Below are 13395 nucleotides of genomic sequence, written 5' to 3'. Positions count from 1 at the left end.
CCCGGGAGCACCCCTCGGGGACGAGAGCCCTAGGACCCGGGTCGGTGCACAATTGGGGGCCGGGGAGGGATGTGGGAGGTTGGGGGGCCGGGGAGGAGCTGCAGGCGGGCTCCAGGGCGTGTCTGGCCCATCTCAGTCCCGATCGGCCGGACCCCAGCAGCAAGCTAACCTAGTGGTCAGAGTGTCTGCCCCCTGGTGGTCAGTGCACGTCATAGCGAGCGGTTGAGCGGCCTTAGCATATCATTAGCATATTACACTTTGATTGGTTGAATGGCCGACCAGACACTTAGCATATTAGGCTTTTATTATATAGGATTTCTTATAAGACACTTTTTTTAGTCCTCACCCAAGGATATTTTTTTGGTTGATTTCTGGAGAGAACGGAAGGGAGGGGACAAGGGGAGAGAGAGAGAAACATCCATGATGAGAGAGAAGCACGGACCGGCCGCCTCCTGCACGCCCCACACTGGGGGGTGGAGCCCACTACCCGGGCCTGTGCCCTGAGCGGGAATCGAACCGTGACCTCCTGGTTCCTAGGTTGACGCTCCGCCACTGAGCCACGCCGGCCGGGCTCATGGACGTATATTAAAGCCACTACCTCACGCCTGCCTCTGCGTTCAGAAGATCTCAGGCGGGAAGAGACCCCCTCCCAGGCCGTGCCTGGAGATCAGAACTGGCCGTAGCCTGTTCTCCCAGCGAGGGAAGCCCATGACCCTCCCCCTGCCCCCAGCAGCTGAGGGCTGACCACACGTGAAAGGAGACGGGTCCCGTGGAGACGGACATGAACGCATTCTGCTGACCAGATGGCCACATGTCAACACCCTACCCACCCCAGACAGGAACGGAATTCCCAGGGGAACCAGAGAGCACCTGCCGGGCGGGGCAAGGTCACAGGGAGCAAGGTCACGGAGGAGGGGCAAGGTCACAGGAGAGCAAGGTCACGGAGGAGGGGCAAGGTCACAGGGGCAAGGTCACGGGGAGGGGCAAGGTCACAGGGAGCAAGGTCACAGAGGAGGGGCGAGGTCACAGGGAGATAAGGTCACAGGGGAGGGGCAAGGTCATGGGGGGATGGTCATGGGGAAGGGGCAAGGTCCCAGGGCCCCCTCGGTCTCACGGGGAGGTCTCCCCAGGGCCCGTTCTCCCTGCAGCCCTCTGCCCTCAGGCCTCTGTCCGGTCCCCCCAGCAGGGAGCTGACACTGTCACAGGGGTCATTTCCTGTGAAGGCAGACACTCCCTTCCCTGCCCCCCGTACGGGTGTGGCTCCCCCGCCCCCAGCACCCCAGCCCCATCTCCAGCGTGCTCTCCTGGCTTCTCCCCGCCCCCCCCGCCCCCGCCCCCGCCCGCCTCACAGGCCCCGGGCCAGCTCCCTCCGCACCGGACCCCAGGCCCCGCCCGGCCTCCTCGGCTCCATCCTTTCTCAGTGCCGCTGCCCTCCCTCAGGCCCCGGGCACCAGCCCCGTTTCCTCGCCGATTCCCACGCCCGCCCTCCCCCCCTCAGGCCTGCTGTCGCCTCCGAAAGGTCCCCTCCCTCCGGCTTCTGCTGCCCGCTGCGCTCAGGGCCTCCGTGGTCTCCCGTCCACTCTTTCCCTCCCACGCACTCTCCCCGGGAAGCCAGACCTGACCCTCCGGCCCTTGCCGGTCTCCTCTGCGGCTACTCTTCTCTCTCCGCACCAACGGGGGCGGGGGGTCCCGCCGTGATCCCCCAGCTCTCGTGTGGTCAGGCTACACCGCCTGGGACACACCACAGCCCCTCGCGCCCCAGGGCCTTTGCACGTGCTATGTCCTGGGGCAACAAAGCTCCCTCCCCTCTCTTCACCAAATTAGCTTCCTCGCGGTGTTTTCAAACTCCTATATGATAAAAGGGTAACATGCAAACAGACCGAATGGCAGAACAACCAAACCACCAATCAAAGTGCAATATGCTAATGATATGCTAAGGCTGCTCAACCGCCTGCTATGATGTGCACTGACCACCAGGGGGCAGACAGTCGACCAGTCGCTATAACGGGCACTGACCACCAGAGGGCAGTCGACCAGTTGCTATGACATGCACGGACCACCAGGGGGCAGACAGACAACTGGTCGACTACTCGCTATGATGTGCACTGACCACCAGGGGGCAGACAGTCAACTGGTCGACTACTCGCTATGATGTGCACTGACCACCAGGGGGCAGACAGTCAACTGGTCGACTAGTCGCTATGATGTGCACTGACCACCAGGGGGCAGACAGTCGAATGGTCGACCAGTCGCTATGATGTGCACTGACCACCAGGGGGCAGACAGTCAACTGGTCGACCAGTCGCTATGACGTGCACTGACCACCAGGGGGCAGACAGTCAACTGGTCGACCAGTCGCTATGACGTGCACTGACCACCAGGGGGCAGACAGTCAACTGGTCGACTAGTCACTATGATGTGCACTGACCACCAGGGGGCAGACAGTCAACTGGTCGACTAGTCACTATGATGTGCACTGACCACCAGGGGGCAGACAGTTGAATGGTCGACCAGTCGCTATGATGTGCACTGACCACCAGGGGGCAGACAGTCAACTGGTCGACCAGTCGCTATGATGTGCACGGACCACCAGGGGGCAGACAGTTGAATGGTCGGCCAGTCGCTATGACGTGCACTGACCACCAGGGGGCAGACAGTTGAATGGTCGACCAGTCGCTATGATGTGCACTGACCACCAGGGGGCAGACAGTCAACTGGTCGACCAGTCGCTATGATGTGCACGGACCACCAGGGGGCAGACAGTCAACTGGTCGACTAGTCGCTATGATGTGCACTGACCACCAGGGGGCAGACAGTTGAATGGTCGACCAGTCGCTATGATGTGCACTGACCACCAGGGGGCAGACAGTCAACTGGTCGACTAGTCACTATGATGTGCACTGACCACCAGGGGGCAGACAGTCAACTGGTCGACTAGTCGCTATGACGTGCACTGACCACCAGGGGGCAGACAGTCAACTGGTCGACCAGTCGCTATGATGTGCACTGACCACCAGGGGGCAGACAGTTGAATGGTCGACCAGTCGCTATGATGTGCACTGACCACCAGGGGGCAGACAGTCAACTGGTCGACCAGTCGCTATGATGTGCACTGACCACCAGGGGGCAGACAGTTGAATGGTCGACCAGTCGCTATGATGTGCACTGACCACCAGGGGGCAGACAGTCAACTGGTCGACCAGTCGCTATGATGTGCACTGACCACCAGGGGGCAGACAGTCAACTGGTCGACCAGTCGCTATGATGTGCACTGACCACCAGGGGGCAGACAGTTGAATGGTCGACCAGTCGCTATGATGTGCACTGACCACCAGGGGGCAGACAGTCAACTGGTCGACTAGTCGCTATGATGTGCACTGACCACCAGGGGGCAGACAGTTGAATGGTCGACCAGTCGCTATGATGTGCACTGACCACCAGGGGGCAGACAGTCAACTGGTCGACCAGTCGCTATGATGTGCACGGACCACCAGGGGGCAGACAGTCAACTGGTCGACCAGTCGCTATGATGTGCACTGACCACCAGGGGGCAGACAGTCAACTGGTCGACTAGTCGCTATGATGTGCACTGACCACCAGGGGGCAGACAGTTGAATGGTCGACCAGTCGCTATGATGTGCACTGACCACCAGGGGGCAGACAGTCAACTGGTCGACCAGTCGCTATGATGTGCACTGACCACCAGGGGGCAGACAGTCGAATGGTCGACCACTCGCTATGACGTGCACTGACCACCAGGGGGCAGACAGTCAACTGGTCGACCAGTCGCTATGACGTGCACTGACCACCAGTCGCTATGACGTGCACTGACCACCAGGGGGCAGACAGTCAACTGGTCGACCAGTCGCTATGACGTGCACTGACCACCAGGGGGCAGACAGTCAACTGGTCGACCAGTCGCTATGACGTGCACTGACCACCAGGGGGCAGACAGTCAACTGGTCGACCAGTCGCTATGACGTGCACTGACCACCAGGGGGCAGACAGTCGACCAGTCGCTATGACGTGCACTGACCACCAGGGGGCAGACAGTCAACTGGTCGACTAGTCGCTATGATGTGCACTGACCACCAGGGGGCAGACAGTCAACTGGTCGACCAGTCGCTATGACGTGCACTGACCACCAGGGGGCAGACAGTCAACTGGTCGACCAGTCGCTATGACGTGCACTGACCACCAGGGGGCAGACAGTCAACTGGTCGACCAGTCGCTATGACGTGCACTGACCACCAGGGGGCAGACAGTCAACTGGTCGACTAGTCGCTATGACGTGCACTGACCACCAGGGGGCAGACAGTCAACTGGTCGACTAGTCGCTATGATGTGCACTGACCACCAGGGGGCAGACAGTCAACTGGTCGACTAGTCGCTATGATGTGCACTGACCACCAGGGGGCAGACAGTCAACTGGTCGACCAGTCGCTATGATGTGCACTGACCACCAGGGGGCAGACAGTCAACTGGTCGACCAGTCGCTATGACGTGCACTGACCACCAGGGGGCAGACAGTCAACTGGTCGACCAGTCGCTATGACGTGCACTGACCACCAGGGGGCAGACAGTCGACCAGTCGCTATGACGTGCACTGACCACCAGGGGGCAGACAGTCAACTGGTCGACTAGTCGCTATGATGTGCACTGACCACCAGGGGGCAGACAGTCAACTGGTCGACTAGTCGCTATGATGTGCACTGACCACCAGGGGGCAGACAGTCAACTGGTCGACCAGTCGCTATGACGTGCACTGACCACCAGGGGGCAGACAGTTGAATGGTCGACCAGTCGCTATGACGTGCACTGACCACCAGGGGGCAGACAGTTGAATGGTCGACCAGTCGCTATGATGTGCACGGACCACCAGGGGGCAGACAGTCAACTGGTCGACTAGTCGCTATGATGTGCACTGACCACCAGGGGGCAGACAGTCAACTGGTCGACCAGTTGCTATGACGTGCACTGACCACCAGGGGGCAGACAGTCAACTGGTCGACCAGTTGCTATGACGTGCACTGACCACCAGGGGGCAGACAGTCAACTGGTCGACCAGTTGCTATGACGTGCACTGACCACCAGGGGGCAGACAGTCAACTGGTCGACCAGTCGCTATGACGTGCACTGACCACCAGGGGGCAGACAGTTGAATGGTCGACCAGTCGCTATGATGTGCACTGACCACCAGAGGGCAGACAGTTGAATGGTCGACCAGTCGCTATGACGTGCACTGACCACCAGGGGGCAGACAGTTGAATGGTCGACCAGTCGCTATGACGTGCACTGACCACCAGGGGGCAGACAGTTGAATGGTCGACCAGTCGCTATGACGTGCACTGACCACCAGGGGGCAGACAGTTGAATGGTCGACCAGTCGCTATGATGTGCACGGACCACCAGGGGGCAGACAGTCAACTGGTCGACCAGTCGCTATGACGTGCACTGACCACCAGGGGGCAGACAGTTGAATGGTCGACCAGTCGCTATGACGTGCACTGACCACCAGGGGGCAGACAGTTGAATGGTCGACCAGTCGCTATGATGTGCACGGACCACCAGGGGGCAGACAGTCAACTGGTCGACTAGTCGCTATGATGTGCACTGACCACCAGGGGGCAGACAGTTGAATGGTCGACCAGTTGCTATGACGTGCACTGACCACCAGGGGGCAGACAGTCAACTGGTCGACCAGTTGCTATGACGTGCACTGACCACCAGGGGGCAGACAGTCAACTGGTCGACCAGTCGCTATGACGTGCACTGACCACCAGGGGGCAGACAGTTGAATGGTCGACCAGTCGCTATGATGTGCACTGACCACCAGGGGGCAGACAGTTGAATGGTCGACCAGTCGCTATGATGTGCACGGACCACCAGGGGGCAGACAGTCAACTGGTCGACCAGTTGCTATGACGTGCACTGACCACCAGGGGGCAGACAGTCAACTGGTCGGCCAGTTGCTATGACGTGCACTGACCACCAGGGGGCAGACAGTCAACTGGTCGACCAGTCGCTATGACGTGCACTGACCACCAGGGGGCAGACAGTCAACGGGTCGACCAGTCGCTATGACGTGCACTGACCACCAGGGGGCAGACAGTCAACGGGTCGACCAGTCGCTATGACGTGCACTGACCACCAGGGGGCAGACGCTCCAACCGGTAGGTTAGCTTGCTGCTGGGGTCTGGCTGATCGGGACTGAGCGAGATGGGCCGGACACGCCCTGGAGCCCTCCCGCGGTCCCTCCCCGGCCTGATCATGCACCTGTGGGGTCCCTCAGCCTGGCCTGCGCCCTCTCGCCATCCGGGACCCCTCGGGGGATGTCGGGGAGCCGGTTTCAGCCCGATCCCGCAGGCCACTCCCCTTGGGAGGGTGCCAGACGCAGGGCTCATGGCTGGCGAATGTTGCTGTGACCACGCGAACGTCTCCTGATCGGAACTGATTGGGCGCGAGCCCGCAGCAGGCACAGTGGGGCCGGGATGAGTGGGAGGGGCAGGTAGGAGCTACAGGCGGCATTGGACTGCGGGTTTCGGCCCGATCCCTGCAGGCCGCCCCGAGGGACCCGACCCGTGCACAAATCCGTGCACCGGGCCTCTAGTCCTATATAATAAAAGGCCGGACCATAAGCGTAACAACCGGAATGACCGCTTGACCAGTCGCTATGAGGCGGGGGGCCAGCAAGGGGAACCGGCTGGCTGGCGGCGGCGGCGGCCAGGGACTGGCGGGCGGGCGGAAAATGGCCCTGATCGCAGGCCAGGCCCAGGGACCCTAATCACGCATGACTTCCTGCACTGAGCCTCTAGTTCAGGGGTGGGCAACCCCTGGCACGCGTGAAACCCTCTCTTATCATCTTCCATTTACAATTTTCTTCTTAATATCGACTTTTTTATTCTTCAGATAAATTCGGTGCAGGTGCATCTTAGATAAATAAATAATTTTACAGAACATGTAGACATTAAAAAATAAATGTATTTTTCATCATCATAGACTGTGTTTTTGTCGCTCGAGTGAATTTTATTATTTCTTCAGGGTTCTTCTCATAACGTACACCTTAAGAGATAGCAAGTAGGCGTAACATGTTCTCAAAAAATTAGGGTTGGCACGCAGAAGAATTCTGAGTCAGAGATTTTGCTGGTTTAGGCACGCACTCACACAAAGGTTGCCCACCCCTGTTCTAGTGTGTGTGTGTGTGTGTGTGTGTGTGTGTATGATGTATATGTATATGTAGATATAAAATTTAGCCCTAGCTGGTTTGGTTCAGTGGATAGATCATCGGCCTGCGGACTGAAGGGTCCTGGGTTCGATTCCCAGTCAAGGACACATGCCCAGATATGGGCTCCATCCCCAGTAGGGGGTGTGCAGGAGGCAGCCAATCAATGATTCTCTCTCACCACTGATGTTTCAATCTCTCCCTCTCCCTTCCTCTCTGAAATCAGTAAAAATATTTTTTTAAATATATTTTGTTGATTTTTTACAGAGAAGAAGGGAGGGGGATAGAGAGTTAGAAACATCGATGAGAGAGAAACATCGATCAGCTGCCTCCTGCACACCCCCTATTGGGGATGTGCCCGCAACCAAGGTACATGCCCTTGACCGGAATCAAACCTGGGACCCTCCAGTCTCCACTGAGCCAAACCGGTTAGGGCAGTAAAAATATTTTAAAAAGAAATGTGTATATATCTATATATATACTTTTGAAAGGATTAAAAATGACGGCAGAGCAAGTGGGTGCTGCACGAACAGACATGCTCCCAGGAACAAACCGGTATTACAACTGAAATACAGAAAAGCTTCCCGAAAAATCAACAGAAAACTCGCAGGAGAGACGAGCCCTGATGCCCGAGGACCGGAAGTGGAGACCCCATAGAGACCGATTTATTTTGTATAATTGTAAAAAAATAAAATAAAAAGAATTTTAAAAAGCAAAGAATCATAAAATTAAAAATGTTATATATTTTTTTTAACCTTATTGATGTCAGAGAGGAAGGGAGAGAGAGAGAAAAAAAAAACATCCACGATGAGAGAGAATCACGGACCGGCTGCCTCCTGCACGCCCCCCCACCACTGGGGATGGAGCCCGCCACCCCGGCCTGTGCCCTGACCGGGAATCGAACCCGTGACCTCCCAGCTCCTAGGTCGCCGCTCCACCACTGAGCCACACCGGCCGGGCCCCAGCAGTCTTTTAGATTCAGCTCAACCCTCACTGACCCAAAGCAGCCAGTCCCCGGCCACACCCTCCCCCACCCGGGCCAGGCCACCCGGCTGCCCATTCGCCTCGTACCTGCACCTGCACGGCTGCTGCAGGGAATGAATGGAGGTCCCCGGGGGAGGGCAGGGCCTCCGGGAGGGTAAGGGATGACGTCAGCCCGCGGAGACGCCGGTGTCACCCGCACAGGATGCCAACGAGCCTGGTCACCTGACCCTCCCACGCGGAAACTGCTCAGGGCCGGGAAATGCCGGAGGAGGAGGAGGAGGAGGAGGAGGAGGAGAAGTACGGCTGGATGGGTGCCTCTCAGATCCGCCCCGCGAGAGGCTGGCCCCAGGGCGGCAGGGGAGTGGAGGCCGGGGGCTGGACGGGCCTCCCTGCATTTATTCTCTTTATTCCGAGGGCTGGCCTCGTCGCTGTCTCTGCTCCAGGTACGAAATGGAGCTACGCCCGGCCGGCGCGGCTCAGGGGTGAGCGTCGACCTAGGAACCAGGAGGTCACGGGTTCGATTCCCGGTCAGAGCACAGGCCCAGGTTGCGGGCTCGATCCCCAGTGTGGGGCGTGCAGGAGGCAGCCGGTCCATGATTCTCTCTCATCACTGATGTTTCTCTCTCCCTCTCCCTGCCTCTCTCTCCACAAATCCATTTTAAAAATATTTTTTAAACAAGAGAAATGGGGCTCATCGGGGCATTCCTTTCTCCCACAGAGGTTGCTCTAAAAAAAAAACGGGGCTCTAGCTCTAGCCGGTGCGGCTCAGTGGATAAGACCATCGGCCTGCGGACGGAAGGGTCCCGGGTTCGATTCCCGGTCAAGGGCACGGGCGCGGGTTGCGGACTCGATCCCCCGTGCGGGGGGCGTGCAGGAGGCAGCCGGTCCGTGATTCTCTCCCATCTCCCATCATGGATGTCCCTAACCTCTCTCTCTCCTTTCCTCTCTGAAATAAAATATATATCTATAATAACAGAAGTGTAATATGCTAATTAGACCGGGCGTCCTTCCGGAAGACCTTCCGGACGCAGCCGAGGCCTACTCTTGCACGGATTTTGTGCAACAGGCCTCTAGTATACATATATTTAAAAGCTTTAAAAAATAAATAAGAGAGACATTCCTTCATTTTCTCTTTGGGGAAACATAAAGCAACGACTGACATGCACACTTTCCCAATGCAATAACCTAGCGCCGTGGTCGGCAAACGGCGGCTCGCGAGCCACAGGCGGCTCTCGGGCCCCTGGAGTGTGGCTCTGCCTAAGCCTTAGGAGGACCCTCATGAAGTGAGTCACAATGGACCGCCTACAGCGTTTAAGTTTAAAAAATTCGGCTCTCCAGAGAAATTCCAATCGTCGTGCTGTTGATATTTGGGTCTGACGACGAATGAGTTTGCCGACCACCGAGGTCCTAGAGTATCTTCACGACGATTCGCACGAACAGGGAAATAAAACCAGGCAGGTTGTCTGGGTTGGGGGCGGGGAGGGGAGCGAGGGGGGCAGGCTCACCCCACGGACACTCCCTGCGGGCGAGTCCTCTCCCAGGGAGCCCACGCCAGGGCCCTACCTTTTCAGAGACTCAACCGCCGCCTTCCTTCTCGGAGACCCGCACCTTCTGCGGGGGCCCCGTTATCCGCGCAGGAAGAATATGGGGGGGGGGGGGCACCGCTGGGCGGAAACCAGCCGCATTGGTATTCTGCTCAGAAGACGCCAGCTCGGCTCCGTTTACCTTCACCGCGGGCTGGCCGGGCGGGATTCAGCCGAGGAGACGAGGAGAGGGCCGGCCGCGCATACTGATCAATGTATTTGCAGCAGAGATCCCAGGCGTTAACTGCTTAGGCTCCGGAAAACGGGGGGCGGGGGGGGGGACCTGGATTCCGGGAGCAGCCACCACGTCCGCTGGAGATATCGAGACCATCAGAGAGGCATTTCCGAGGACAGATCAGACTGGATTCCTCCTGTGGGCGCGGGAGGGAGGGGGATCCGCCCCTTCTAGAGGGAAGGCGGGCACGGGAGCCCCCAGGGCATGGGCACAACCCCTGTGGGCAGCGGGCCCAGGATTCTCTCATCGTGGATGTTTCTGTCGCTCTCTCCCTCTCCCTTCCTCTCTGACATCAATAAAAAGATGTTTATCTATACTAATAAAAGGGAATATGCTAATTAGACCAGCAGACCTTCCGCACGTCCTTCCGGACAAAGCCATGGTGGCGGGGCTGAGGCAGAGGCAGTTAGGGGCGATCAGGCTGGCGGGAGGGGGCAGTTGGGGGCGATCAGGCTGGCGGGAGGGGGCAGTTGGGGGCGATCAGGCCAGCGGAGATGGGCAGTTGGTAGAGAGCAGGCTGGCGGGGGGGGGGGAGAGAAGTTGGGGGTGAGCAGGCTGGCAGGGGGCGGGGGGCAGTTGGGGGCAATCAGGCCAGCGGAGATGGGCAGTTGGTGAGGAGCAGGCTGGCGGGGGGGGGGGGGAAGTAGGGGGTGAGCAGGCCGGCAGGGGGCGGGGGGCAGTTGGGGGCAACCAGGCCAGTAGAGTGATTAGGGGCGATCAGGCAGGCAGGCAGGTGAGCGGTTAGGAGCCAGCGGTCCCAGACTGCGAGAGGGATGTCCGACTGCCGGTTAAGGATCAGGCCTAAACCGGCAGTCGGACATCCCCAAAGGGGTCCCAGATCGGAGAGGGTGCAGGCTGGTTTGAGGGACCCCCCCACCCCCCATGCACAAATTTTCTAGTATATATATATATATATACCTTTTCATTTATATACGAGAGGCCCGATGCACAAAAATTCATCCAAGAGTAGGCCTTCCTTACCCCGGCTGCCGGCACCGGCTTCTCTCCCCCGGCCGCCCGCAGGCACCCGGGGTCCCGGCCGGCTTCCCTCGGCCCCGGCTTTGTCGGGAAGGACGTCCGGAAGGTCGTTCGGCTTTCTGGTCTGATTACCATATTACCCTTCTATTATTCTAGGCATCGTTTCTGGCCTCCCTGAACCTGCGCCCGATGACCCTATGATCGCACCGACACCTATAAGATTTCAACACAAACAAGGCCCCGCGACCTTCCCACGCGAGTCTCGGGGTTCACGTTCCCACGTACACACCCCCGCAGAGGAGGGAGGGCGGTGACCCCCAAACATCCACGTATCGCTGCCCAGTGCGTGCCGCGAGTGTCCTGTGGGTAACCCACGGCCACGGGGTTAAAGCGACGCGTTGTCCGCGCAAAACCGATTACTAAGAAGTCTCCAGCCCGGTGGCGGGTGTGGCTCCGCCGTGGCTCCGTGGCTGAGCGGCGACCTAGGACCCAGGAGGTCGGGGTTCGATTCCCGCTCAGGGCACAGGCCCGGGTGGCGGGCTCCATCCCCAGTGGGGGGCGTGCAGGAGGCGGCCGATCCGCGATTCTCTCTCATCATGGATGTTTCTGTCTCTCCCTCTCCCTTCCTCTCTGACATCAATAAAAAGAAAATATTAAAAATAAAAAGAAGTCTCGAGCCCTGGCCAGGTGGCTCGGACTGTTGGATCAATAACTTTCTAGTATTTCTTTGCTGAAATCTCGCCTTCTCCATCTCTTATTCTGTCTTGTTGAGGAGTCACCAACGACCCCCGCTCTATCTCAGGAGGAAGTACAGGCCCCCAGAAACCCCTACGCCAGCCGAGAAGGCGCGAGGCAACCCATCACGTGAGCATCGTTTCTCTTTTATCCAGGCGCCTCTGTCTTTTCCCAAATCTCCCGTTCTAAAGAGGACTTATTTGTTTAATGTTTTTATTGATCTCAGAGAGGAAGGGAGAGGGAGAGAGAGAGAAACATCCATGGGGAGAGAGAATCACGGATCGGCCGCCTCCTGCACGCCCCGCACTGGGGATCGAGCCCGCCACCCGGGCCTGTGCCCTTGACCGGGAATCGAACCCTGACCTCCTGGTTCCCAGGTCGACGCTCAGCCACGGAGCCACGCCGGCCGGGCCTACAGAGAATTCAAATCCGTCAAGCCTGGCTCGCAGATGCGGGAACCTGAATACAGAACAGGACCCTCAGATCATCCCCTGGAAATGCTACGGAAACGGCAACCGTTGTCGAAGATGGTGGGAAAAAGAACCGTCCGGGACGCATAAGGGTTTCAGATAAAACACAGCCGTGGCGGGAGGGGCCGTCCCCACGGAAACAGGAATGCCTGCTCGACACGCGTGGAGAGAGGACGCACTCAGGGTGAGAACTGGGAAGGGGGGGGTCTCGGCTCTGCTGCTCACCCAAGCCCCGACTTACTCATCTGTGAAATGGGTCTACGGAGCCCAACATCAGGGCGGTTCCCCGAGCTCGTGGGCCCCGGAGCCCTGAGCCAGGTGAGTGAGTTGGCGGTGGGCACAGCTGGTTCCGAGGCTCAGCTGCCCCTGCGGACCTGGGGGTGGGTGGCCCGGGGGCCAGCGCCATGGCCGTCGCCTGGGAACCTGTCAGAAATGCCATCCCTCTGCTGACAGAGCCTCTGGGAGGGGCAGGGCCCTCCCTGGTGATGAGTATTATTTTTTTAATACATTTGTATTGATCTCAGAGAGGAGAGAGAGGGAGAGAGAAGCATCCATGATGAGAGAGAATCATGGATCGGCCGCCTCCTGCACGCCCCACACTGGGGATCGAGCCCGCAACCCGGGCCTGTGCCCTGAGCGGGAATCGAACGCGGGTTCCCCCCCCCCCCCCCCCCCCCCCGTTTCGTAGGTCGATGCTCAATGCAGGCCTCCTTCCCGGTGATTCTGAAGCAGGTGAGGCTGGAGGGGCTGAACCACCTGCGTGCGGGCGCCCCCTGGTGGTGACGCGGCCGCACAGCCCGCGGTCGGTTCCCACCGGGGTGACCCAGGGCAGGCCACACCGGGAAGGCCCCCAGCACGGAGGGAGGACCGTGGTGACGGAGGGCCGACAGGTGACACACATCTGCTGCATGAAGGATGGAGACGAATGAATGAACCTGAGGCTCGAGAGCCCTGGCCGGTGTGGCTCAGTGGATAGAGCGCCGGCCTGCAGACCGAAGGGTCCCGGGTTCGATTTCCGCTCAGGGCACAGGCCTGGTGGCAGGCTCCGTCCCCAGTGGGGGGCGTGGAGGAGGCGGCCGATCCCTGATGCTCTCTCATCACGGATGTTTCTCTCTCTCTCCCTCCCTCCCTTCCTCTCTGAGCTCAGTCTATACTAACAAAAGCCTGTGTGGTCATGAGGCCCTCAGG

General features: G+C 59.0%; 1 protein-coding gene across 3 annotated transcripts in view; it reads right to left on the bottom strand.

Annotated features, from left to right (window-relative positions):
- Positions 1 to 13395, bottom strand: part of ARNT2 (aryl hydrocarbon receptor nuclear translocator 2) — a 173021-nt gene that overhangs the window by 150483 nt on the left and 9143 nt on the right. The window lies entirely within an intron of this gene.

This window comes from Myotis daubentonii, chromosome 21 (genome assembly GCF_963259705.1).
Source record: "Myotis daubentonii chromosome 21, mMyoDau2.1, whole genome shotgun sequence".
In the NCBI taxonomy this organism is placed as follows: domain Eukaryota; kingdom Metazoa; phylum Chordata; class Mammalia; order Chiroptera; family Vespertilionidae; genus Myotis; species Myotis daubentonii.
This window is presented reverse-complemented; position numbering and strand designations above follow the sequence as displayed.